This window comes from Balaenoptera musculus, chromosome 15 (assembly GCF_009873245.2).
Source record: "Balaenoptera musculus isolate JJ_BM4_2016_0621 chromosome 15, mBalMus1.pri.v3, whole genome shotgun sequence".
Taxonomy (NCBI): Eukaryota; Metazoa; Chordata; class Mammalia; order Artiodactyla; family Balaenopteridae; genus Balaenoptera; species Balaenoptera musculus.
Genome location: NC_045799.1, coordinates 41,285,085 through 41,307,415, shown reverse-complemented (window position 1 = coordinate 41,307,415; position 22,331 = coordinate 41,285,085). Strand labels below are relative to the sequence as shown.

The 22,331-nt window shown below is 36.3% G+C and overlaps 1 protein-coding gene across 1 annotated transcript in view; it reads right to left on the bottom strand.

Annotated features, from left to right (window-relative positions):
• Positions 1-22,331, bottom strand: part of MACROD2 (mono-ADP ribosylhydrolase 2) — a 1,985,747-nt gene that overhangs the window by 1,208,300 nt on the left and 755,116 nt on the right. The gene's annotated exons all lie outside the window — the stretch shown is intronic.

Here is a 22,331-nt window from a genome sequence, read left to right as displayed (position 1 = left end):
ACAAGCACACACCTACACGATTTCAGGGAACAGAAATAGTGATATATTCTGTTATGGCAAATGTTTAATCTATGAAAATGTCAATGTCATTTAGAAACTTAGATATGAAAAACCTATCTATGGAAACATACATGCAAATTCCTGAATTAAAAAAAATCTTCTTATGATTTTAAGGATTTTTTTTTCTTTCCCAAAGATTCACTGCTGGTTTTCTTTAAAATGTATACCCCAGTTATATAATTTGAAATAAGATATCATATGCAGAAACTTGCTCTAGACCCAACTTTCCCCAGCAAATTACTCCTCTCTGGGAAATAACGGCATGCAGCTTACATTATTTAAAATACGTTACTCAATTTTTAGGGGGTGTAAGAGCCATAAGGATTCTGCAATATGGATTCTGTCCTGACTACTCCATTGAAACTTCCCTTTTATTTGCCAAATCCCAGGTTATCTTCTCAGGGCACAGCACCTATGATCACACCCATTTTTATGATACTATTCGTTCATTCATCCATACATTCTGTAAATATTCAATGCATGTACTTTCTTTTATGATTCTTCTCAGAGTCCTAAACCTGCTAACTCCCTCTTCTGTGCTCTCTCAGCATCCTTTTCCTACCTTTATCATCATACTCATTGTCATGTCGTACAATTATTTCTTCGATTACCTGTCTCTTTTAACCAGCACTTCAAGGGCAAGGATGACAATGATTTAGTCATCTTTGATGCCCTAGCAAATAGCCATGTACCTGGAACATGGTACGTATTCACAGATGTTTGCTGAATGAATGGTTATCACAGAAATAAATTTTCCTTTAGAAGATACTGTAGCTCAAAACTCTCCATTCTTTTAGGGCACCCATTTCTCTCTACTGATGGTTCTTATTTACATTACCAAACTTTAATTTTTTAGTGTCTGCCAAAAAATAATTTATTATGCATGCACACACCAGCCAGTAAAATGTTTTATTACCAAGATATAATGTCTGCTAACTCTCCTACATAACTTATTTCTATGGTTATGATGTCGATTTTATTTTGAAAAAAAAAAAAAATTGCAAGCATTTACAGTTACCAAGCAATGAAAAGCTATAAAGCTGCTAACTCGTTTTCCTCCTTATATGTAGCTTCTGGCTGCTACCAAGGTTGAGAAATGGTAGTGGTGAGATGGCAAAGTCCTCAAATAAAACTTTAGATTATGCCATGTGAAGAAAGGCGTGAAAAAGCGCTGATTTGGAATACACTCTGTACTGATGATCTCTTTCTGGGCTCATCTTCTAACCACTCACTTTGTTATTTAAGGTGAGTTTACCCAAAGAGGTGCTGAGACATTGTTGAAGTTGGGGGGTGTGGAAAGAAAGATAAAGGAGGAGAAAGGTTATAGTCAGACCCAAATGCCATTCTGAATGAACCATTGTCATTTTCATGCTCAATTCTATCCAATGGCATACTAGATTCCCTCAGGAAATAAGACTTTCTATTTGAGTTGTAACTAATAGTTACAGCTCTCTTTAATTGGGTGCTTATTATGTGTCAGGCACTATTTTTAATGCTTTATTTGTGTCAATTCTCTGAATCCTCACAATGACCCTGCTTTAGACAGGAGGGAACTGAAGTACAGAAATGTCAGATGATGTGCCCAAGGTCAGACAGAGAAAATGGTAGATCCAGGATCTAAGCATCTGTGGAAAACCTAACAAGGTGACAATCTGCAATTCTAACCTTTGTGTCCTGGGTTGATAGCCACAGCTTGCTACAGTACACTTTTTCCTCCTTGTAAGCCATCACATCTTAAACCCCAGGAGAGGAAAACAAGGGGATGTTCAGAAGTTTATTCGTGTTAGATGTATGACACGCAAAAGTGTGAAAACTGGTGAGCTTTGCTCACCCACTATGGCTGGCATCATGGCATAGGGGTTAAGCAAGCTTATGGGCTTTAAAATCAGAGTGACCTAGGTTTGAATCCTGGCTCTGTTACTTCCTAGCTGTATCACCTTTGGGAAGTTCCTTTCATGTATTTATTTATTTTTAGGTTAGTTCCTCCAACTTTATTTTTCATTTTCAAAATTTTTAAAAATAGCTATTCTGGTTTCTTTGCTTTCTCATATAAATCTTATAATTGGTTTTTCTACATCTACCAAAATTCAGTAGGTATTTGGTTGACCGTGCTGTTCAGTTCTTCTGTGTCCTTGCTGATCTTCTGTCTGGTGGTTCTATCAATTACTGTGAGAGGAGTGTCAAAGTCCCTGACTATAATTGAAGATGTGTCTATTTCTTTTTTCAGTTCTGTCAGTTCTGTTGTTTGGTGCATACACATTTCGGATTATATCTTCTTAGCAAATTGACCCTTTTATCATTATAATATCTCTCTTTGACACTGGTAATTTTCTTTGTCCTGAAGTCTATCTTGCCTTATATTAATATAACTACTCTGATGTTCTTTGATTAGTGTTTTCATGGTATATTTCTAAAGGAAACTTCAAATTTTTAGAATAGTTTTAGATTTACAGAAAAATGGTAAAGATAATACAGGGCTTGCATATACCTCACACCTAGCTATTAACATTTTGTATTAGTATGGTACATATATCAGAACTAATAAACCAATATTGATATATTATTAAAAAAAACTCCATACTCTATTCAGATTGCTAGTTTTTACCTAACGTGTTTTTTCTGTTTCAGTATCCCATCTAAGAGACCAAGTTACATTTAGCTGTCTCGTCTCCTTAGACTTCTCTTGGCTATGACAGTTTCTTGACTTTCCTTGTTTTTGATGACCGTGACAGTTTTGAGGAGCGTTGGTCACCTATCTTGTAGAATGTCCCCCACTTGGGATTTGTCTGATGTTTTCCTCAAGATTAGATGGAGGTTATGGGATTTGATGAGGAAGCCCACAGAGGTAAAGTGTCATTCTCTTCACATACCAGTGGCACATACTATCAACACGACTTATCACTAGTGATGTTGACCTTGATCTCCTGGCTGAGGTGGACTTCAGTGAGCTTTCTCCACTGCACAGTTTTTTTACTCCCTTTCCATATTTTCCTCTTTGACAGTAAGACACTATGTACAGCCCACAGTTAAAAAGTGGGGAGTTTTGCTGGATCTCCTGAGGGCAAAGTACCTACATAAGTTATCTGAAACTCTTCTGTACAGAATACTTTCTATTATCCCTTATTCGATCATTTATTTATTAGTTTTGATTCATGGATATTTACTTTAGACTTTTATACTTAATACTATAAACCAATACAACATTATTTGTTTTCTTGGTCAAATTGCTCCAGCTTCAGCAATTGGAAGCTCTTTCACTTGGCTCATGTGTACTTTTTTTTTTTTTTAACATTTTCTTACTGTTTTAAATATTATTTGTGAATAATACATTGAGAACTGCTTCAAACAATGTTATAAGTTTTGCTTTCAAATATCAAATGTAATTTTCAAAACCCAAGTGAAGAACAATATATTATATTCACCAAATATTAACCCTTTCTACTCCTCTTTTTCACTCCTGACATTTCTTGTTTCCTTCTGTAATCATTCCTCTTCTGTCTCAAGAACTTCCTTTAGAAATTTTCAGATTAGGTCTGCTGATAACAAATTCACTCAGTTTTCCTTCATCTGAGAATGTCTTTATTTCACTTTCATTCCTGCAGGATAGTCTCACTGGATATAGAATTCTGTTAACTTTGTGAAGTTATTTAAACTATCACAGCTTCACTGAATTTTTATAAAGGTTTAGTTAATGTGCATAAAGGTTTTAGCAAGTTGGTTGACAGAAAGCAAGCACCAAACAGACAATATGATGATATGAACTGATGATTAATTATTGTTTCCACTAAACTGGCATCTATTGAAAAGATGACAAGAGCTAACATCTAGCAGAGACGGGAAGCAATACAGCACACGCCTATACTATATTAAACGAGAGGATCCATTAAGTTATGGACTATGAGTTTCTCTTTTATATGGTCTTTTGCATCTCAAGTATGGTTCTGAAAATTATGTAATTCACATCTTATCATAAAAAGCTTATAAAATAGTATAATCATTCAAGGGACCAATATTCAATGCGAACAGAAGAGAGATTGCTCTTAATTATGGTGCCCAGTTGATAGCCCATAGAACTGTCTCTTTCTAATCCTAAATACAAAACCTAGAAAAATAGGGTTAAAAAAGAAATAAGTGAAGCTGAAAATGATAACAGATAGTTAAGCCGTTATCAGCATCTAGGAGGAATTTTCTTTGATTATAAGATTAGTTAAACTGGATTCTAAAGTAAAACCTTGGCCCATACCTGCAATGACTGCCTGAATGTAGACAGAAAAACATTTTCCTTAAAGAAATAGAAAGTATCCAATAACAAGTATGGTGGGCAACCATTATTCCTCAGGAGATGAAATTTTCTTAGGGACAGCTTCGTATTTCTTTTGGAGAATCTGATAAAAAGTAATGGATCCTCCCTCCTGAAAAGACATATATGCATGCACACAAAATTGGGCTTAAAATTCCAAGGGGTTCCTGAACTCACTGAAGGTCATCTAAAGACTTATAGAGCTTCATAGATATCAACCTAAGCACTACGGTTTTCTGTGTAGGAGCCCATTTTTGAGTCACCAGAATTTATTTCCTTACTACTACCCATCTTCAGCATTCACACACACACACACACACACCTGTATACCTCCTCATCTCTCTTGTTACATCTTGTCAGAAACTGCAGCCCTAGAAAAAACTGGAAAGGAAGTTTAGGAAAAATTAGCACGAGCACAACCGCTGGTGACCAGGACAGAGCAGCTTTCCTGATGGTTCATACTAGTGATTATGCTTTTCATAGACACCATCAGTTCAAAGCATCTGAATGGCGGGTGCGGGTGAGAAGTGCTATAGAAAGGTCCCATCTCTGTTTAGCAGAACAGTCTCAGAAGAAAGCCTCTAAAACTCTGGGGTTTTGCCAGGGTTCTCTTCTTCCCCAGGATGCTGGTCCTTTCCCTTAGCACTGCAGGGTTTTCCATAGACCTATGTTACTGCTATTTCCTGTCTGCACAGTTATGAATGAAAAAAAACCTCTAGATTCCCAGTTTAATATAGGCAGTTTGCATAGAGTGCCCTTGAACCCTGCATTCTATTTGTCTAGATACCGAGAAAATCATCTGCTCAGATCTTCTACAACTTAAAGGCAGGTAAATGTGCATAACTCCTGGCAAATCTCCAGTGAAAACAGAGTATCTTTTCAAAAAATAATCTAGATGAGGCATAAAAGCAAACAATTATACAATTACATAAAAACAATATCAAAAAATAAAATAAATAAAGAGCCATCTATTTCTAGAAAAAAAAAAACCTGAAAATAAGTTTCCCCAAATAAATATAATTGATTTTGAATGGTAAGATTTAAAAATGAAAAATCATTGTCAGTCAATTGAATGAAATTTGAGTGAAATGGAAAACCATGTACATATTCTTGTTTTTATTAAATTTTACCATTATAATTTTGTTCTGTGATTTTTTTTAATCTATTGAACATCCAAGCAGCATTATTAATTATAAATGCTTAGACGAGCAAATAAAAATAATACTACCACTACTTACTCTAATAGAAATAATGACAATTATATAACTCAGATTAGAGGCCAGGGTATAACAGTATAAATGTTACAATAATTTAAAAATCAAAAGGAGGAAGGGAAGAGAGAGAGAGAGAGAGAGAGAGTGTGTGTGTGTGTGTGTGTGTGTGTGTGTGTATTGAGGAGGGAGAACTTGGTTGGACTGATCAGAGAATCACTGAATAAAATATTCATGAATTTATCCATATCAGACATGCAAATATATTTAAATCTATATACCCATATCTCTATGTAATGTAATGTCTCCTTTGTAAAACTGAATTAAAATAATTAAAATAATTAAAATAGTAAGGTTGAACTAAATCCCCTCCCTCTCTTACTGTCTCATTGAATTTCCTGATTTATAAATTATAAGCTACATAATCCAAGGACTGGTGAATTGGACTTAAAAACAACAAAAATGATATAACTCCAGCAAAAGCACTGGTAAAGGAAAGAAGTACAAATAAGTTGGATATTTTGCTGCTATGAAGATTTTTTATTTTGCTAAATAATTATCTACAAAAACACTAAAGTTTACAATTTATGGTATGAAGTGGTAAATATTCATAAATCCCCCTCTAAAAAAGTGCCACTTTGCCTTCTTTGAACATACTGGAAAGGGAAAAAGTCACTTTTCTATTTAAAGAATAATATAGGTAATTTGATCCTGTCATTATTTAACCACTTACTTATCCAAGTAATACTAAGAGTCATACATTAAAATATGCTAACTTCAAATTAGGAAAGAACTAAATATACTAGAAAATATTTCTATGACATCCTCAGCAAAGCTTGACAATTTATTAACAGTCATCTTAACCTAAGCGTATAAGTGTTCCAAAAAGCAAGAACAGTTGGGAAAGACTGGGTGATTCATCAATTAGTTCCCTGCTGTGTCCTCTTTTTTGAAATGCCAATAGATTTCACTTTAGGAAACTCTGTATTTTGCTTCAATTCTGTGCTGCTAATAATTAATTCATTTTGCTTACACTGCATCCAGCTTCAAATCATGGTCTCCATTTCTTAGTAATAGATTCTGCCACAGGCAATATGCTGTGGCATAACCTCAATTACGACTTACAAAGGAGAAGACTGCACTTATTTTCTGCTGGAGCCGCTATTTTGTCTTAAATGAAATTGTATTTGGGTGATGGGGAGCGCTGTTGCAGTGAGAGCTAGTGGGCCCACAACCATACCGAGTGTACGTAAAATCCATTTTAACTCAGAGCTAAGAACGAAAGCTCCGTTGACATCAAGCAGCTGGCAAAGGATGACTAATAAACAAATTTTCAATTATAATAGGAAAACCAGTGGTAGATACAACTCTAATATTATCATTAAAAGTGAAAGATTCTAACCAAACAAATCTTTATGCAAATACTAACAAACTGTAAAACCAGTTATTTATTTTGAAGATACAAGGTATGTGTGTCTATGTATGTGTAGAAAGAGAGATAAAAACACAGACAGAAACAGAGATACAGAGACAGACACATACAGAGATATTTACTTGTAATTCAAATTTAAAAGGATATCAGATGGGACGATTATTATCTTGTCTCATCATTGTTTACTTTATTAGAGATATAACTATTATACATATTTTTTGATTTTTAAAATACCATTGTTAAAATTTTCATTTATATTAACATTCAGAATGTGTAAATAGAGAGGAGTCCAAATTAGAAGGTATAATTATGTATATGCATGTGTAAATGTGTAAGTACATGGACTAATGGTGTGTGCTAGTGAGAGTAATGGTTTTAATAGAATTTTTTGCTTCTTAATTTCCCTCTGAAATTTTATAGCAGAAGTGGCTATTTAACAATGACTACAAGGTATCTCAGATCTTTAAGTCTTCCTTTAATAAAAGTGTTTAACTATTAATGGGAAAATCAATTACTGTACAAATGTCTGTAAGCAGGTTAAAACCATACCCAAGTCTTTTTGATCCAATTTCCACCTCAGAATTCTCCCACCATGAACTAGATTCCTATCTTCTCTGGTCAGAAACAGTGCACAGCAATAGCGAGTGCTGAAATGATTATCTACTAAAAGGAAAGTCAGGGCCATGTTATCTCAGGCTCCTTCTACAGGAACATCACTCAGTTCAGGGTATGTGACATCATGGTTGATGATGGGCCGAGATGCCCTTGTGAACACTCACAGGCTCTGCAATTTGGTAGAGATGTATATAATTAATTCTGCTTTGTCCCTGATGTTTCTAGAACTTAATTATGTTGAAGTCCTGGAAGTCACTGCTATTGACCCACTGTGCCTTTGGTGCGTGAAACTTAAAAGAGAGGTTGCTAAGATTTCATCTTTTGGAAAGTCAAAAGGAAAACAATCAGAAAAATAGGCCTGGGAGCTGTAAAAAGAAAGCTCGGTGATGCCCTGTGTTAACTAATCATCTGTTTCTAGTTCTGCCTTTTCTTTTTTCATAGAATAGTCAAAACGTCCAGTTGGAATGGCTGTGGTTTATCAAGTTCAATCACTTTAATATTATGGATGAGGCCTCAGAAAGGCCAGATGACCTCATCAGGGTCACACAGCTTCTCAGGGGCCAGGACCGGAAGCCAGGCATCCTGGTGTCCACTCAGGTCATCTGTCCACTCCACACTATGCTGCACTAACTTCTAACGTGCAGCACAAGGAAGTAATGTGTCTTTCATAGAAATCATGTTTTGAGGAACAATAAGAAAAAGGGAGAAAGAGAGGGAGAGAGAGAGAAGAGGGCAGAAAAGAGAAGAGAGGAGAAGGAAAGAAAAGGAAAGGGAAAGGAAGAAGAAAAGGAAAAGAAAAAAAGAAAGAAAGAAAAGAAAATGTCAGCCCTTCTTTAACAGTACATGTGTAGGTAGATCTGGGCCTATACCTGGGTTACATCTAACTCATTGCCAGGTTGACCTGTCAAAATATCACATACCTGAGGGACTGAAGAGCCTCCTGTGAGGAAATCTAACTGAGGCGAGCATCTATAAACAGTGGTGCACCAAAGGGAATGAGTGGTGGGAGTGGTTTGCCCTAGGCAGGAAGGAATATATATATTTGTTTCTTCTGATATTGTTTAGAATCAACAGCACTAGGTGATACTAAAAAGCAGACCAATTTTAGCCAATTCTGTTATAGTTCTAAATTCTCTATAGACAAAGCACCCGTTATTTTCTGTACCCAAAGTGGACTAATCTCACGGCTCCCACAGTACCCTCTCTGTTCCCTCTACCCACCCCCTCACCCCTGTCCCTGCTCCTGTCCCCTACAAGCCTCTGACACAGTGGGATAAACTCTGGACCCTCCCCTCCAACAGAACCTAAGAGACAGTGGTGACAGAGGCCAAGTCCCTCTTGGTTTGCCAGAGACCACTGGTAAATGTGGCATCCAAGTAACAGTGGTGCCAGTGGGCCTGCCAGAAACCAGGGACCAAGAAGACTTGACTCAATCATGCATATTGAAAAGGACCCAAAGCAAGAGAAGAGGGAAGCAGTAGGCAGCACATAGTAGCAGTCTGCACAGTTGATTGGGTTATTGGTGAGCGTATGTGAAATTCCCCCTGGGAACCCTAATATGCTTAGTTTTTCTGATGGGAGATTTTTTTAGAAATATGCCTTAGCAGATGGTCAATATACATTATCATTGTAGCTATTACTGTGTGAGTAACTCCTGGTGTGAGAATATGTAAAACAAACAGATTACAGAAAGGGGTCTTTAAAAAAATCCCTTGGGGATAAACATTAATGTTGTAATTTTGAATAAGTTCATGAATATGCAAAGTCTGCACGAATACTTTGGCTACTAGAGATGTTAAATGGACAAACTGGCCTAAGGATTAAGTCTGTGGGACTAAAGGGACTGAGGCCGTGGGTCATGTTGCATAGACACAGAGCAGCTTTTTACGGAGAAAAGCACAGTGGCAAGTTCTGTGTTGGAGGTCACAGGAAAGGTGGCTTATCGCAACCATCAGCAATGCTGGCTAACCTATTATAAAGCATGATCTCAACTAATTCTGAAAGAAAAAAACTATCTCAATTGTTGAAAAGTTTTCCACAGGTTCTTCATTTTTAAATTGTTTTAAACAGAGGTGTGATTACATTTCCCCCTTCTATTATTTTGAAGTTAGAATTTCAGGAGAATTAGAAAATCATGTGCTACAAATTCTCTTTCTATAAACATCGAGTAAAGAGGAAACTCACATGTGTGTTGTCAAGCTAAATTACGGGTGAAACGGAGGACCATAACCATATACATCCATATGCATTGACTGTTGTGGCAGATTTAATTAGTAAAATTAGTCAAACCCACCAGCCAAACTGCCCACATCAAACCAGCACAACCTATGTTTGTTGGCAGAGTTGCAGTTAAATAGGCTGAGATTATTTCAGTGTAAGACAACCCTGGCTTACTAACTATACCCATGACTATGACTAACCTTCAAATAAAATTATAAAGGTATTTTGGCCTTCAGTGAGAAAGGAATAGACAAGTTTCCTAAAGTGCTCAACAATGCATCCTAAAAGGACTTATTTTAATTAATCTGGAAAATCCTCTAATTGGTTGAATTTCTGGGGAAAATTCCCCAGCGGAACCCTTATATACAAGAAGAGAAGTCCTTCCAGTGACTCTTAAATTGCATTAGGCAACCTAATTTCAACCGATACATTATACCAGAAGAGTTAGGCTATGAAATACATTGTTTTCAAGGAAAAATCACAGACATAACCTTAGCTAGGCAATGATTTCCACCTATAAAATCTAGGCAAATTAATTCCATCTATCATCCCACCCTATAACCATCAACAGTTTTAATAAGAACTTCTTCGGCACAAGGGTATTTATTTACACTCTTTATACACTGTTGAAAATACTTGGAATTTGGGGAACACCAATCTGAGTAGTTGGATTCTCTCTTTATGATATAGAATTCCTTTTAGAGTTAACAGAAGTATTTTGGTTCTTTCCTTTATAGGTTTATGAAATTTCCTTGACTTCTTGTGCAAGATGACTAATTTGCCTAAAATGGAACAAGAAAAAAAAAATCTTAAGACTCAGAAATCAAGAAATCATTAGGGTGGCTTCCTCCTAGTTTTTGTTAGAAGGTGCCATTCAGTGACCTCAGCAAAGGTGGTCATGATAGAATGCCTGTCTGAACTGTCAGCTTGACTAAGTACATTTCTAAAGCTTTCCATATTGGCATTTAATCTTTTATTTAGTCACGGAAACATGAAGTCACCATTTTTAAAACTGCCAAGAGAAATTGGGGGAGAAAAGTGTTATCTTTCTTCAGCTCCCAGCAAAACACTGCAAGATAATAGGAAGACAAGAATATTTCTTCCATTAACCCCTTGACCCTGCAAGTTAATGGCTTTTTGTTGCAAATACATCAACAAACAGGGCCCCATGTGAGATTCTAACCCAAGGAGTAAGGTCTCTACAATTACACGGAATAGTGTCCAGGTGCTCCATTCTGACCTAATACACTTAATGTAAGGGTCAGGCTGCCCAGAAGCTGGCCAGGAAGCAAAACAGCCATATTTTCAGAGCGACTTCTAAGGAAAAACACACAGACACTTAAATTATTATTTTGAACTTAAATACACCAGAAGGGCTGCCACATCTATTTTTTGCCTTAATCTAAAGGTCTTATCCTATTGCATAATGAAGGTGACATTTTCATTATCCACGGAGGACTCAAAATCTATGGTAAGATGAAAATGAGTGCCAAAAACTTGGAAACACAATTTTAAGCAATTTCCTAAAAGAAAACACATTACAATTTGCATAAACTATCCAATTAGTATGCCTTAGCTACAGCTTAAAAGGATGGCAGTGACAATCAAAATTACTATCACTTCCTATTAATATAATATTAAGATTGTGCTGGGATTTCCCAAATTAAAATGTTAATAAGTAAGGGCTTCATCAAGTTGATCTGGGATGCAAGAAAAAAAAAATGACTTAATTTCTTCAACATCAAAATCTCATCAGAAATGTACTTACACAGAGAGGGCAAACAGCAGAAGCAAGAAGAACTATAATCCTGCAGCCTGTGGAACATAAACCACATTCACAGAAAGATAGACAAGATGAAAAGGCAGAGGGCTATGTACCAGATGAAAGAACAAGATAAAACCCCAGAAAAACAACTAAATGAAGTGGAGATAGGCAACCTTCCAGAAAAAGAATTCAGAATAATGATAGTGAAGATGATCCAGGATCTCGGAAAAAGAATGGCGGCAAAGATGGAGAAGATGCAAGAAATGTTTAACAAAGATCTAGAAGAATTAAAGAACAAACAAACAGAGATGAATAATACAATAACTGAAATGAAAACTACACTAGAAAGAATAGCAGAATAACTGAGACAGAAGAACGGATAAGTGACCTGGAAGACACAATGGTGGAATTCACTGCTGCAGAACAGAATAAAGAAAAAAGAATGAAAAGAAATAAAGACAGCCTAAGAGATTTCTGGGACAATATTAAACTCAGTAACATTCGCATTATAGCAGTCCCAGAAGGAGAAGAGAGAGAGAAAGGACCAGAAAAAATATTTGAAGAGATTATAGTCGAAAACTACCCTAACATAGGAAAAGAAACAGCCACTGAAGTCCAGGAAGCGCAGAGAGTCCCATACAGGATAAACCCAAGGAGAAACACGCTGAGACACATAGTAATCAAATTGGCAAAAATTAAATAAAAATTATTAAAAGCAGCAAGGGAAAAATGACAAATAACATACAAGGGAACTCCCATAAGGTTAAAAGCTGATTTCTCAGGAGGAACTCTACAACCCAGAAGGAAGTGGCATGATATACTTAAAGTGATGAAAGGGAAGAACCTACAACCAAGATTACTCTAGCCGGCAAGGATCTCATTCAGATTCGATGGAGAAATCAAAAGCTTTACAGACAAGCAAAAGCTAAGAGAATTCAGCACCCCCAAACCAGCTCTACAACAAATGCTAAAGGAACTTCTCTAAGTGGGAAACACAAGAGAAGTAAAGGACCTACAAAAACAAACCCAAAGCAATTAAGAAAATGGTAATAGGAACATACATATCGATAATTACCCTAAACGTGAATGGATTAAATGCTCCAACCAAAAGACACAGGCTTACTGAATGGATACAAAAACAAGACCCATATATACGCTGTCTACAAGAGACCCACGTCAGACCTAGGGACACATTCAGACTGAAAGTGAGGGGATGGAAAAAGATATTCCATGCAAATGGAAATCAAAAGAAAGCTGGAGTAGGAATTCTCATATGAGACAAAATAGACTTTAAGATAAAGACTATTACAGGAGACAAAGAAGGACACTACATAATGATCAGGAGATCTATCCAAGAAGAAGATGTAACAATTATAAATATATATGCACCCAACATAGGAGCACCTCAATACATAAGGCAACAGCTAATAGCTATAAAAGAGGAAATCGACAGTATCACAACAATAGTGGGCGACTTTAACACCTCACTTACACCAATGGACAGATCATCCAAAATGAAAATAAATAAGGAAACAGAAGCTTTAGATGACACAATAGATCAGATAGATTTAATTGATATTTATAGGACATTCCATCCAAAAACAGCAGATTACACTTTCTTCTCAAGTGTGCATGGAACATTCTCCAGAATAGATCACATCTTGGGTCATAAATCAAACCTCAGTGAATTTAAGAAAACTGAAGTCATATCAAGCATCTTTTCTGACCACAATACTATGAGATTAGAAATGAATTACAGGGAAAAAAAGGTAAAAAACACAAACACATGGAGGCTAAACAATACATTACTAAATAACCAAGAGATCACTGAAGAAATCAAAGAGGAAATAAAAAACTACCTAGAGGCAAATGACAATGAAAACACGACGATCCAAAACCTATGGGGTGCAGCAAAAGCAGTTCTAAGAGGGAAGTTTATAGCTATACAACCTTACCTCAAGAAACAAGAAGATGTCAAATAAACAATCTAACCTTACACCTAAAGGAACTAGAGAAAGAAGAACAAACAAAACCCAAAGTTAGCAGAAGGAAAGAAATCATAAAGATCAGAGCAGAAATAAATGAAATAGAAAAAAATAAAACAATAGCAAAGATCAATAAAACTAAAAGCTGGTTCTTTGAGAAGATAAACAAAATTGATAAACCATTAGCCAGACTCATCAAGAAAAAGAGGGAGAGGACTCAAATCAATAAAATTAGAAATGAAAAAGGAGAAGTTACAACAGACACCGTAAAAATAAAAAGCATCCTAAGAGACTACTACAAGCAACCCTATGCCAATAAAATGGACAACCTGGAAGAAATGGACAAATTCTTAGAAAGGTATAATCTTCCAAGACTGAACCAGGAAGAAATAGAAAATATGAACAGACCAATCACAAGTAATGCAATTGAGACTGTGATAAAAAATCTTCCAACAAACAAATGTCCAGGACCAGATGGCTGCACAGGTGAATTCTATCAAACATTTAGAGAAGAACTAACAGCCACCTTTCTCAAACTCTTCCAAAAAATTGCAGAGGAAGGAACCCTCCCAAACTCATTCCATGAGGCCACCATCACCCTGATACCAAAACTATACAAAGATACTAAAAAAAAAGAAAACTACAGACCAATATCACTGATGAATATAGATGCAGAAATCCTCAACAAAATACTAGCAAACAGAATCCAACAGGACATTAAAAGGATCATACACCATGATCAGGTGGGGTTTATCCCAGGGATGCAAGCATTCTTCAATATATGCAAATCAATCAATGTGATACACCATAATAACAAATTGAAGAACAAAAACCATATGATCATCTCAATAGATGCAGAAAAAGCTTTTGAGAAAATTCAACACCAATTTATGATAAAAACTCTCCAGAATCTGGGCATAGAGGGAACCTACCTCAACATAATAAAGGCCATATATGACAAACCTACAGCAAACATCATTCTCAATGGTGAAAAACTGAAAGCATTTCCTCTAAGGTCAGGAGCAAGACAAGGATGTCCACTCTCACCACTATTATTCAACATAGTTTTGGAAGTCCCAGCCATGGCAATCAGAGGAGAAAAAGAAAGAGAAGGAATACAAATTGGAAAAGAAGAAGTAAAACTGTCACTGTTTGCAGATGACATGATACTATACATAGAGAATCCTAAAGATGCTACCAGAAAACTACTAGAGCTAATCAATGAATTTGGTAAAGTTGCAGGATACAAAATTAATGCGCAGAAATCTCTTTCATTCCTGTACACTAATGATGAAAAATCTGAAAGAGAAATGAAGGAAACACTTCCATTTACCATTGCAACAAAAAGAATAAAATACCTAGGAATAAACCTACCTGGGGAGACAAAAGACCTGTATGCAGAAAACTATAAGACACTGATGAAAGAAATTAAAGATGACACCAACAGATGGAGAGATGTATCATGTTCTTGGATTAGAAGAATCAATATTGTGAAAATGACTATACTACCCAAAGCAGTCTACAGATTCAATGCAATCCCTATCAAATTACCAATGGCATTTTTTACAGAACTAGAACAAAAAATCTTAAAATTTGTATGGAGACACAAAAGACCCCGAATAGCCAAAGCAGACTTGAGGGAAAAAAATGGAGCTGGAGGAATCAGACTCCCTGACTTCAGACTATACTATAAAGCTACAGTAACCAGGACAATATGGTACTGACACAAAAACAGAAATATAGATCAATGGAACAGGATATAAAGCCCAGAGATAAACCCACGCACCTATAGTCAACTAATCTATGACAAAGGAGGCAAGGATATACAATGGAGAAAAGACAGTGTCTTCAATAAGTGGTGCTGGGAAAACTGGACAGCTACATGTAAAAGAATGAAATTAGATCACTCCCTAACACAATACACAAAAATAAACTCAAAATGGATTAAAGACCTAAATGTAAGGCCAGACACTATAAAACTCTTAGAGGAAAACATAGGAAGAACACTCTTTGACATAAATCATAGCAATATCTTTTTTGATCCACCTCCTAGAGTAATGGAAATAAAAACAAAAATAAACAAATGGGATCTAATGAAACTTCAATGCTTTTGCACAGCAAAGGAAACCATAAACAAGACGAAAAGACAACCCTCAGAATGGGAGAAAATATTTACAAACGAATCAATGGACAGAGGATTAATCTCCAATATATATAAACAGCTCATCGAGCTCAATATTAAAAAAACAAACAACCCAATCCAAAAATGGGCAGAAGACCTAAGTAGACATTTCTCCAAAGAAGACATACAGATGGCCAAGAAGCACATGAAAAGCTGCTCAACATCACTAATTATTAGAGAAATGCAAATCAAAACTACAATGAGGTATCACCTCACACCAGTTAGAATGGGCATCATCAGAAAATCTACAAACAACAAATGCTGGAGAGGGTGTGGAGAAAAGGGAACCCTCTTGCACTGTTGGTGGGAACGTAAATTGATACAGCCACTATGGAGAACAATATGGAGGTTCCTTAAAGAACTAAAAATAGAATTACCATATGACCCAGCAATCCCACTACTGGGCATATACCCAGAGAAAACTATGATTCAAAAAGACACATGCACCCCAATGTTCATTGCAGCACTATTTACAAAAGCCAGGTCATGGAAGCAACCTAAATGCCCATCGACAGACGAATGGATAAAGAAGAAGTGGTACATATATACAATGGAATATTACTCAGCCATAAAAAGGAACGAAATTGGGTCATTTGTTGAGACGTGGATGGATCTAGAGACTGTCATACAGAGTGAAGTAAGTCAGAAAGAGAAATACAAATATCGTATATTAACGCATATATGTGGAACCTAGAAAAATGGTACAGATGAACTGGTTTGCAGGGCAGAAATTGAGACACAGATGTAGAGAACAAACGTATGGACACCAAGTGGAGAAAGCGGCAGGGGCGTGGGGGTGGTGGTGTGACGAATTGGGCGATTGGGACTGACATGTATACACTGATATGTATAAAATTGATGACTAATAAGAACCTGCTGTATAAAAGAATAAATAAAATAAAATTCAAAAATTAAAAAAAAAAAGAAATGTACTTATACAAATGAGAAATCTTTAAGGGATAAAATAGCATTAAGTTATTATATATTTTCATAACCTTTTCCTAATTGTAAACGTGCCCCTTCTCTAACAGTTTCCTTTAGGTAACTTTCTAAAAGAGGAAATATTATGTTAGAGAACATGTTGAAAGATCTCAATATATACTGTTAAATTAACCAGTTCTACTCTAGAAAAGCTGTCCAAATGTATGTGTTATTACATTTTTGGGCAATAAAAAGTCTGAAAATCATAGTTATTAGAATTATTTAATTCAAACCACCATTAAAAACTAATTTGGAGTAAAAACTCAGACTTATAAATGCCCCATTATTTCTAAGCTATTAAAACGGAAGATTACAGCAATATCTTTCCTCATTTATGTGGCTATAACCATACATCAAACTAAAGTAAATAATGCTTTAAGAAATGATAGGACTTATCAGAAAGATAAAGAAGTAAATTTACTTTCTAAATTATAAATTGCACTTGGATTAGCATCATCAATTAATATTTATTATACACCATAATATAGTAGGTGTCATTGAAATATGACTAGAAGCTACTATGAAACTAGCACAACTCTACTGTTAAAGTTTGACCTATAAAATCTAGTAACGAGACAAAAAAGTCACACAGTTGTGTGACTGCCGATCATGCATGTGACACGAACGATGAATACCCCTTTTGGGAAGAAACTTCAGATACAAGTAGAAAAACAGTGACCTTCTGAAATCAGAATAGTGCTGCAAATTATCAAGATAAATACAAGTTGACTAACTGTAGAAAAATTGAAAGCTAAAGAACATGGGGAAAAGATTAAACTTCAGTCAGTGTACTTACAGTAAAGTTTCCCCTAAATCTATACCTAAGTCACTGTTTCCAATTACATTTTATGCTAAATTCACTTAAAGTAAATGAAAGAATGTTTACAAGTGGGTTTTGCCAGCTGCTAATGCTAGTTATTACAATTATGAACAGTAACAGTAATAAATGCTATAGAACATATCTGAAAATAACTACTTTTCCAATAGAGTCCCCTAGTCTGACATTATTAATTACACATCAATCTAGATATAGTAAGTTAATAAAAAGTCTACTTAAATCTCAAAATGTACTGACCTTTACATACAAGGAAGGTCCTATTAACATAGTAGGATATGAACTTTAAGTTGTTTTTCCAATTCTGGTAATAAAATGCACTGAGTCAGCCTTATATTTTATGCAGTCCTTTCAAGACCATTCATTCATTCATTCATCAGCAAATGCCTACTGAGTTCTCTTAGGCTACTGGCACTGAACAAAAGGTGAACAAAAGCAGCTATGATCCAGGTCCTCATAGACTCTGTAGTCTAGAGTTAGAAATAGATATTAATCAAAACCCTTCATGGCACTTATCATACACATGGATAAAAATCTCTAGTTATGATAAGTGCTGTGAAGGAACAGTAGCCAGTGCTGCAAGGAGATTGAATCTGGGGTTTGGGGAAGGCTTCCTGAGGAACTGCCGTTTGAGTAGGAATCATAAGCACAAGCAAGCATTAGCTAAGTGAGAAAGAAGGGGGAGGGAGAGGATCCTTAGCAGAGGGGACAGAAGGCACAAAGGAAGAAGGGAAGAAACACAGAGTGTGTGGGGCAGACTGCTACAGAGTGAGATAGGAGAACAAATCATGCAAACTCGGTAGACAGGGATGGTTTGGGTCACTATCCCAAGAAAACTGGCAGACATTGAAGGGTTTAAGCAGAGGAATGACATGCTCAGATCTGGGTTTTGAAAACAGCATTCCGCTTGCACACTGGAGAGTGTGTTGAAGTCAATGTCTGGAGACCATTTAGAAGGATATTGCAATAGTGCAGGTGAGCGGTGATGATAGTTTGGGCTGGGAAGGTGACAGGACAGTGAATGTAGACAGAAGTAGATGCAAGAGCAAGATGTTTAGGAGGTAAAATGGGCAGGTCATGTTGATGGATTGGACACAGTAGTAAGGAAGAGTGAGGGATCAAGATTTTGGCCTGACATCCTCAATAATACCATGTACTGTGATAAAGAACAAAGCACAAGGAGGAGCCCTAATGGAGGAAAATCGGGAGTTTGTTCTCGACAGCTTGGACCTGAGATGTCTAAGAGAAGATGGCGAGAGAAGCATGGCCTGTATGGAACTTGAGACATAAATTTGTATGGCATCAGCCTGGGGTTTGTTGAGGTAAGGTGACAATAGGATGTCCTTTTAAAAATTAAAGCTGAATTTAGAATAAATAAAAGTTTACAAATGTAGTAAAGCTTTTACACAAAAATGTATATTACAGATAAGGGCATATACCAGGGCTCCCTATAGTAAAGCAAAATTATATATGTGTGAATGTGAAAGGCATGTTTTTGCACTTCTGAATCAGCATGCCCAGTGTGCAGTAGGACGGCAATGCCTTTTTGCCATCAAAAAAAAAAAAAAATTAGTACACAGTTAAGAAAAGACAAACTAAAATTACAGCAAATTCAGCTTGCCCTCCAATAAGGAAGTAATTCAATAACATCCACAGATATTAGATTTTCTGTTATAGAGTATCCCTGAATAAGTAAACTTATTTCACTTTTTAGTTCAAGTAATTTATATGGACACTGAGTGAGGATGAAACTTTATTCATATAAAAACATTAACATTCTGAAAATAATCTGGTTATTCAGATGAAACAGCTCTTCTTTTTCTCCCACATTGGTTACTACTAGTTTTCCCAGCCCGGCTGCACTAAAACAATTCTTGGTCATCATTTTCAGTGAGTGTCCTACAGAGAAAAAGCCTAAGAGATTAAACAGGAGGATAGCATTCTTGTTATCACACTGGATCAATTTCCAGTTATAGATTCCAATCACAGAAGAGGCAGAAAACCTTTCAGAACCACTTATATCAAATATTATCCCCTAACTGAAAATGTGGTAAGTCAGCAGACAATTCTTCCTCAGACTTGACAAAAATCATGATGATTATTATTCCTTCCTATCAACCACCTGAGGCTCTTAAAAACCTGAATATATATAGGCTTATAAAACTTCATATAATATGAAACTGTTCATGTCAAGGTCAATGTATACCTCCCTGTGGCCAAATACAATGGACCCTCTCTCTCTCCATCTACTTGGACTTCTCTGCTCCTGGCTTCCGCAAGATACACTTGGCTCCTCGATTCAGGCAACACTGTTCTCTCTTGGATTTCATAAGGCTCAACTTCCTCCTTTTCTTACTACCTTCCAGGCTGTCTTCATTTGTTCCTCGTTCTATCCCAGTCTTTGAAATGCTAGATGTTCTCTTTACTATGCACAATATCTCCCTACATGACCACATCCAGACACATGGCTGTACATTGCACATAATGATTTCAGAAACATAAACAAAAACACATAAGCTACTAATTTCTATCACTGGCCTTGATTTCTGCTGTAATTTCCAAAATTGAATATTCAACTGCCTGTTTGATATCTACATTTGAATATCTTGTAGGTGTCTCAAACATCCTATGGGTCTAAAATGGGATCCACTTTTGTTCTACTCTTACAAGTATTCATCCCTCTCTGTGTTTCCACCATATCCATGACATCAATATCCACTCAGTTGTTTAATCCAATTCATAGGAAGTGTTCTTGATCCCTCTCCCCATTTGCCTCCCCCCATCACCCCTCATATCCAATTTATCAGCTAGTCCTTCAGGGTCCATCTCCAAAGCTTATCTCAAATCATCATCATCATCATCACCTCTTGTCTAGATTCCGGCTTTCTTCTCTATTAATACTAACACCTCTAGAATCCATTCTCCACAGTCACCAGAGCGACCTTTAAAACTATAAATTGGCTTGCATGACTCCCACATTTGAAACATTCTATAGCTTCCCATTTTTGTAGGAATAAAATCCAAACTGTGCCCTACTAAGTCCTTCCTGGTCTGGCCTCTCCTACTGCTCCAAACTCAACTCTAGTCTCTTCTCGCTGTGCATTACCTACAGTGGCTTCTATGGCTGTACTTTGAAAACACCAAGCTCTTTCCTACAAATCAAGGTATGATGTCACTCTGTTAATACAGACCTGTGCCTGGCAGTAGCTTCTTGTCTCTCAGCCCCGAACCCATCCTTCTAATCCTTTGCTTTGTGATGCTGGAGCTGGCACTGTTAAAGGTACGTATCTTCTTTAGCAGCTGGCTTCCTGTTAGGTTCCACCAACAGGGTCAGTAGAAGGAAACTGGCAAGCAGAAGAGGAGAAAAAGAAAAGACCAGCTCCTTCCTTTTTCACTCATCATAGAGGATAAAATGGAGTATCAGTGTATTTTATAACTAAGTTGGAGGTTGTTTTTTTTTTTAATATTAGGCATTTCATAAATTATATCAACAAAATGTAAACTCCTTTGAGGACAAAGACTGGGTCTTACTGATACTACCATGATGCTGGGAACCATTACTTATTCTGTCAATACGCTTTTGTTGAGTACTATATGAGGTGCATAAAATGTTTAATTTTCAATACACACTATGACCTAATGTAATAGGTATTTTTTCTATTTTACATGCATGCACACACACACACACACACACACACACACAAACCCATGTAAAGAGAAGATAGGAAAGGTAAAACCAAAGGTCATACAGCTAATAAATGATTAAGTGAAAATTTCAACTCATTTCTTTAGGACTCCAGTGCTCTCATTCTCCATTAGACCAGGCTGCTCTTACTTATTTACTGTTATATTCCTTGCCACAAACAAGGTAGAATCCTGTACAAAATAGATGCTCATTAAATGTTTGTGGAGTAGATGACAGAACAAACAAATAAACACTTAAAAAAAAAAACTAAAATAACTTTGATTTGTTGGCATGGGTAAATAAACCTGATAGCATTTCTGTTCCAAAGGTACAGCTCTGTGGCTACAATTCAGTGATCGCACCATTCTAATAAATAAGGGACCCATGTGCTGACTAGAACAATGATGAGGAGGGAAAAGAAACTGAATCAACTTGGTTAATGGAATTTCCAATATGGTGATAAATCTAGGCTGTTAATCTAACTCGAAGGATGGGAATATGAGTGTTCAAAGTGACAGCCCAGATTCTCATAGAAGTGTTTCAAGGTGCCGATGCTTTGCCCTAATGATTCCACAGAGCTGTGATATTAGTTCAGAAAATCTGCTTTACGTGTCGGATTCTTTCTTTCGACAGAAAAGTTGCGCTTGTGAATGAGAACGTTTTGGCAGATCACCAAATGATCATTACAGCTTTAATCTTTGAAGGCTATTCCTAACCAGTACTCAGCTCCAAATAATGAATGCAATTCAAATCTTAAAGAACAAAAATAACCTGGCACTGAACTGTAGAAGTACACTGATTATGACTGAATAGGAGACAGAAGTGTATGTAGGGAGAAAATAATATGTTCTGTATTAAAATACGTGGGTGTATCCACAATTAATACAGAACAATTCAGAGCTAATCCAATAGTCTTATATCCATAATTAATACAGAACAAGTCAGTGCTAATCTAATATTCTCATGGATTGTATGCAGAGAGAAGCAGTGACTGTCATTCCATAATAAAACATTCCCTAAATTAAATCCCACAGTACTTGATATGATACAAGCTTTATAA